General features: G+C 48.0%; 1 protein-coding gene across 1 annotated transcript in view; it reads left to right on the top strand.

Moving 5' to 3' along the window:
• The first annotated feature begins 4,137 nt into the window (after positions 1-4,137).
• LOC102564606 (ligand of Numb protein X 2) overlaps positions 4,138-6,959 on the top strand; it is a 43,632-nt gene continuing 40,810 nt past the window's right edge. The window contains exon 1 of the mRNA XM_019487843.2: positions 4,138-4,325. The gene's annotated coding sequence lies outside the window, so the exon portion shown is untranslated. The remainder of the gene's footprint in view (positions 4,326-6,959) is intronic.

Below are 6,959 nucleotides of genomic sequence, written 5' to 3'. Positions count from 1 at the left end.
CTCTGTCCCATGCTGCTAATTTACAGCACTGGGGCAAAATTTGCTTCTGGGATTTACTGGTAGCAACCCCCCCCACCAAATAAAAGGTGGCGCAAAGCATGCCGAAGTACCATGTGCTGGGACAAATGCAGAGACAGGGGGTGGGCAGCCCAGGACTGCTTGCTCCCCCATCGCTGTACACTGTGGAGCCCCAACACTGAGGCACCCTGTGCCCCAGCCAGCCAGAGAGCTACACCTGGCAAAGGTGGAGGAGCAGGCAGCCCAGAGCTGCCTACTCCCCTGTCTCCATGTGCTGCAGAGCCCCCGTCTCAAGGTACCCTGCACCCCAGCCAGCTGCTCCCTGGCTCGCTGGGGTGCAGTGTGCCTCAAGATGGGTACTTCTCCATGTGCCACTCCCCGGATGGCTGAGGCCAGCTGGGTAGCCCCATGCCGAGGCATCGTGTACCCTAGCCAGCCCCCCTGCAGCACAGGGAGGAGTGGGACAATGTGTCCTGCTGCAAACTGCATGAGCAGGGGCATGCATTGCAGCACAAAGTAGCTGCACAAATCTGTGCCACTATTATTTATGTTGCTGCAAAGGCATGCCCCTGCTTGGGTGGACGTGGCCTTTCTGTTTCTCTTGTCATGACTGTGACATCATTAACAGGGGATTATGACTTAAAATAAGGGAATCAGCAGTCAGAGCAGATAAGAATTCAAATGAAAATCATTCGATTTTCTCTGAAAAAAGGAAGATACATCAAAGAAGCGAAGATAAGCTAGTCTAACTAGAAATAACATTATTTAGTATAAGAACTTTTTTTTTAAAGAAAGTTGATGGTAGAAAGAAATAAAGACCAATGACTGTGAGGGGCAGCCAGCAATGCTAATGGAAAAAATATTTTAACCCGATTGAGACAGGAACAGAACAGCTAGGCAATACAGAGCTTGTCTTCACCGAAGGTTTAACTCAAATTGTAACTTCAGAGTTACCAGGCACAAAACTGCTTAACTTTCACCTCCTGTTAACTGGCCCATCATAGGTTACCGCTACAGGTCAAGTACAAACAACTCATCACCCGTTAACATAAACACTCTATCAAGTTTTCCATTTTATAGTTTAGCTACTCTCACCCAAGCTGAGCTGACTTGAGAGGTGTTAATTTGAGTTACCCACACTGATGTTAACTCTGCAGTGAAAACATAGCTAGAGTGACAAGACCTTTAGCCTACAGTGAACAGACTGAGACTATTAGCAGTCATGACTCAGTATGACTCCTCTTTTGCAAAGCTAAACCAAACAACATTCCAGTACAATTATATAATTAACTTTCACCACATCTTAATTATATATGGCCAAGATTGTCCAATTTATGGAAAATGGGCCCTGGTAGATGATTAAAATCTTTGGGGAGTGTCCACTAAGGGAGATTTCTAATGGGCTGATTCTAAAGATTTGCTTCCACTTGGAATTTCCAAGGGATTTCTTTTTCCTAAATTTCCAAGCCTATCTTCAAACAACTGCAGAAATTGCCCAAGGTCCATGAAAACCAGGATAATCCATACAGAGGCCCTGTGTCTCTGCAGCACCTGCATCTCTTTCTGGCTTACACTGCACTAGTAGTGGTGGAGAGATGGTTCAGGAAACATGCGAGGCAAGGATTTTTGGGATGATATATTTTCTTGGACCAACTACATTGTTGGGAGAGCTTTACAGCTTTCCCTCAGGTGGTATATTTCCTGGACCATCATAGCTACCGCATCACTCCAACACTACCACAACGTGGAAGATATTGACATTTGGCATTTACAATGGAAAATCCACAACATAAAGAAAAAAGAAACCAGCCTGCATAGTGACATCTTCTTTCCAAGCTTGTGCAAGAGACATAATTTTGTAACATCATCCCCAGAGGACTTACCATCTGGCTAATGCACACAATTCCAACTATACAGCACAACTATAGAGAACCCCAGAAAAACTGAGAAACATTTTTTAGTTAACCTACTCCACAAAGCAAGGGTTTCAAAGTTACTGGGGCCCCTGGGCTGGATGTGGATCCAGCAGCATTGGCAGCAGGGTAGGCAGTGGTCCTGTCAGGGTATATGGCAGTCACAGCCATAGGGGTTGTCATCACTCACTTCCCGCTGCTGATATGTGTCCCAACAGGGCTCTATACCCTGGATTTCAGCTGTAGGCCCTGCTCTCGCTTGTTCCACTCCTAAATTCCCAGACCCTCTGGGAGCCCCGCAGACCAGACAACTGAGCTCCAAGGGCCAGATCCAGTCTACAAGCCACATATTTGACACCCCTGCCATTAGGGATCAATTTAAACAGTACATACTTATCAACTGAACAAAGAGATGTAGCCCAGGCCTGAGGAAGGGCACTTATGCCTGAACACTTATCTAAGATCTCTCCCAACTATACTGTTGGTCCAATAAAAGATATCACCCCAAAAACCCATTGCCTCTTACATGGCAGTATGCAATCATGGCTCAATACCGCTTCCCATTTTTTTTACATGCTGCAGGGTGACACAATCAGAGTGAATCCTGCTAATGGTGACCCTGCCTAGTGGAAAGTACCTTGCAAGGGCCTTCAATAACATTTGAATTGTGCATCCTGCCTTAATAAGGAGGATATCCCTTTCCTTTGTAGCAAAAGTTCTTCCAGGGCCTTCTTCCTTCCTATCATAATTAAGGTAAAGCCATAGACACGACCACAGCACACTTGTAGTCATGGTGATTAAAGTATGAGTTTCTTCGGCTGGGTTTACTCTAGCAAATTTAGTGCCAGTTTTTCAGTCTTAGTGCAGACAGAGCCTTAGTATTGCCAACATGTCTTGAATTCCTCTGTCATGTCAGGACACAGTGCTTAAGACCCCCGAACCCTGTCTATATGAGCATATCCACTGTCGTTAACAAAGGTACGGTTTCCTTAGAGCTGAAGAATGAGGACTATGGCTAGCATTTGCAAAACATTTTAATATTTGCATTGAGACACAATGCAGCATAAGATCTGGGTGACATTGTTTGAATTGTTACTGTTTTTTTCTACAAATTAAAAAAAAAAAAAGAATCCCCATTTAGAATAGCTAATTATTTTTTACTATTCATAGTCTAATTATCTGAGTCAAATTTAGGAATTAGATGGCAGTTAATTGGGTCAGTAGTAGGCACCTGAATAATCTGTAGTGTCCCCCATTTGATGAATTATTTTTCATTCTGGTGGCACTTAAACTGTACTAAATGCTCTACACACACAGTCCTGACACCAATAAGCATGCAGTCAAAGGTCCCAGTCCTGCAAAGATGTTAGGTACTTGACATGTGCTGAATTTTGAATGCTAAAAGGGCAGGGCCATTGAATGGACAGGGCCCTAAGAAGATAAGCAATATGAAAAGGAAGGGGAGAGGGATACAATTAAAATAGAGACAATTTTTATTTACCTTTGACCAGATTTATAGAAGCTGGCCTGAGATGCACGTGGGCTTTGTTACCACAAGGATAATCCGACAACAGGCTTCTCAACCTGCCCGGTACTGGTGGGTCAATTATTGACTACTGGCAGTGGAAGTTCAAATTTATGCATATAGTCTAACAGGGTTTGTGATCTATCCTCTTCCCGTCCCTTAGAAAAGGGGCAAAACATTTGCTGGCAAGACAGAAGTGTGACGACATCCTCTGTTAAGTGCAGAGGAAACCTCTGGAGGGACGGAAACGGGAGACTTGACAGCTTGACATTTGCATAGGCTCACCTCAGTAAACAAACAGGGATGGGGTTCGGATGAAATACAGGCCATCCCCATCCATCTGCTCGCCATCTGCCAAGGGACGGGAGGGACACAGAGCGGCCGACCAGGCCTGCAGCAGGAGTGCTGGCCCAGCCACCTCCTCCCACCCCCTGGCTTGGGCCTCGGTGCATCCCTGAGCTCGGACCCGGCTTGGGCTTGGGACCTCCGCGGCCTGGGGCTTGTGCTGCTCCCCGGGACCGCTGCCTCGGTACAGGACTGACCAGGGCAGCCCCAGCGCAGGTGGACGTGCGCCAGGCGGCACTGAGCAGGACCTGGTGCCCCCTCCCCGGGCACTGGGGCAGGGGCTGGGGACCCCGGGCGAGGCGAGGCGAGGCGAGGCGGGGGGCACAAAGGTGCCCGGTGCCGGGAGCGGGGCGGGTGCCAGGTGCCGCTGCCCGGGGCGGGGGGCCCCGGCGCCAGGTGCGGACGGGCGGGCTCGGGCAGGCACCTGGGCGGCTGCGCTGCCTCCTCCCCCTCGCGCTGGTTTCGACTTTCTTCCTCCGCCCGGAAACTTGCCGGAGGAGCCGCCGAGCCGACCCCCAGCCCAGGTGAGCTCCCGGGGGGACCTGCTTGCGAGCGAGGGGCGCCTGCAGCCCCCCCTCCTCCCCGGGGACACGCGGCCCCGGCGGGTGGAGGCGCCGGGGAGCAGGTGAGCGGGGCGGGAGCGGGCTGCGGGTGACGTGTGCGGGCGGGGAGTCCCGCCCCGCGCCGCCCCGCGCCGCTCCCCGGGGACTCCGGCAGCAGCCGGGACGGCTTCCCCGCACCCGCACCGCACCGCCTCTCCTCGGGGCCTGCGCCTGCCCGGGCTGCGGCACCCCGGAGGCAGCGGGATCCTTTTCAGGGCGTCGCCGGAGACCTGCAGCACCCCGGGGGACCTTGAGCTCTTCTTAAAGGTGCTGTGCAATGCTAGCACTGGGGGGGGGGGGTCCTTTTCATGGAGCTCCCCGAGGGGCTCGAGCTCCTTCTAAGGGTGCCCCGCAATGTTAGCACTGCTGGAGAGACCTTGAGATACGTTTTGGGGTGTTGTGGGGTGACACAATGTTCGCACTGCTTGGGGGGGGGGGTTGAGATCCTTTTCAGGGTGCCACTGAAGACCTGCAGTCCCCCGGGGGGGGGGGGGTCTCAAGGGTCTCTCCTTTTAAAAGTGCTGTGCACTGCTGGGGAGACCCTGACATCTTTTGAAGGGTGGCACCCCAGAGGGCCTTGAGATCCTTTGAAGGGTGGCACCAGGGGGCCTGTGGCACCCCAGAGGGCCTTGAGATCCTTTGAAGGGTGACACACCATGCTAGCATTACTAGGGGAGATCTTGAGCTCCTTTTAAGGGTACCATGCAGTGTTATCACTGTTAGGGTGTGCAAAGGTGATTCACGAGATCTACCCAGAGATTTCCAACACAAATCCAAGGACTAAATCCCCCTCGCATGTACAGGCACCCAATAGCATCAAGTTATTAACCAAATGTTGGGGGGGCTGTAGTTCTTTGCTACAGAAGGATTGCTCCATTTTGTTTCTGTAGTTAATTTTCACTTTTTTTTTTTTTTTTTTTTTTTTTTTTTAAGAGCCAGCGCTTTCTGAGGGGGGGCCTCATGACGGGTGCTTTGAGTCTTAGAAGTTTGCAAACCACTGCTCTAAAGCAAAGTGAAAATTACTGCTTGGGTCTGTGCTAACCCCACTGAACTCAGGACAAGTAGCTGCTACCAAAATGCTGCCTTACCCTAGAGCAAGGCTGTGAGGATGGCATTTTCAGATGCTGTGGAGATATGCATCATAGAAGAGCCTATAAATAAATTGGGAGATGGCAACATGATTGTGTAGTCACTTTAGAGGAGTTTTGAAGTCGAGAAAGAATACTTTATATCTGTGGAGATCAAAAGTGTTTTTCAGGAAGGGTTTAGTGTAAGATGTCTAAGGGTGGTTGTTTAGTTGGAATAATCTTGCTGTGTTTCGGTTGTGCATTTCTTTGTGATAACTGCTTGTCTCGGCAAGATAAAGTGAAGTATTTGGCATTATTTAAACAAACAAGCTAGAAATATGGGTGAGATTTTCACACCCTCCCTCATTCTGGCCCTTTCTGTCAGGTAGGAGGACCACAGCTGCATAAAGCACCATCATGTATCCAGTTGTGGGAGGATTTCCCTGGTGCAGAGGCTATAAAACAGCCTTAAAATAACCTTTCAAGGATTTTCAACAAGCCCTCATGTAGGGATAAGCCAGGAGCAGGGCTAGAGAGTGGAGTGCTGTGGAGATGCTGGACAGCCTAGGAAAGCCTGCCATAATTTAGGGTTGCATAAACATGCTGTAGTCTCTGCAGGTCCTGGAAAAGTTCAGAATGTCACAAAAGTAGCTCAAGGTCCCATATTCCCTTGAGCTGCAAGTTCTGTGCTGCGTCAAAGTTAATAAACAGTCCTACAATAAGGAAAAAGCAAACCCCATCTATACACACGTGTCCATGTACACAATGAATCAGTTTCTCCACTCCATTGCACACAAATAACTCAGCTGAAACTAATGCAGTTACAGTGGCATAAAACCAGTGTAATGGGGTGGAGAATTAGACCCACTGGATATAACGAGGGACAGCCTGTAAGGAAAATGGATTTTTAGCTTCAAACAGATGGAGAGTAGAAGAGTTAAAAATACACCTAAAAATGAGAACCGAAGGGTGGGGAGGAAAAAACGCTCTTGAAAGTTGGCTAGATAAAGTTTTTAATTTTGCCTCAAATAAGCCTGATAACATGAGGCCTCTCTAATTTCAGACTCTTAATCACAATGTTCATGAGTAACTTGATGAAATGGATTAAGATGCATTCTGTGCAACTTATTATTAAAATGAAGAGCTCAGTGGCTTAAAACTAAATGTTTTGATACTATAATGGTTCCAGTGGTATTAAAAATTGTGGGGCATACAAGACTGAGTAGTTTGCTAAGTTTCCTAAATATAAAGTAAACGTTTACAAATTTAAGGTAGTAGAGTTCTCATTTTGTTTTAATAGCAGGTTGTAAAAATGATTTGAAATGTCTGTAGTTTGTAATGTGTTTACTATTGTTGTGGATTTTCACAGAACTCTAGTATCTTTTCTTTCAGCTGGTCTAATAGCTGCATTTTTTTTTGTTTGGTTTTTTTTTTGTTTTTTTGTTTTGTTTTTGAGATGGGAACTGCAGAAAATTAAGGCATAATTTTA

The sequence above is a fragment of the Alligator mississippiensis genome, chromosome 8, assembly GCF_030867095.1.
Source record: "Alligator mississippiensis isolate rAllMis1 chromosome 8, rAllMis1, whole genome shotgun sequence".
In the NCBI taxonomy this organism is placed as follows: Eukaryota; Metazoa; Chordata; order Crocodylia; family Alligatoridae; genus Alligator; species Alligator mississippiensis.
The sequence above is the reverse complement of the archived record's forward strand: the minus strand, read 5'-3'. Positions and strand labels throughout refer to the sequence as shown.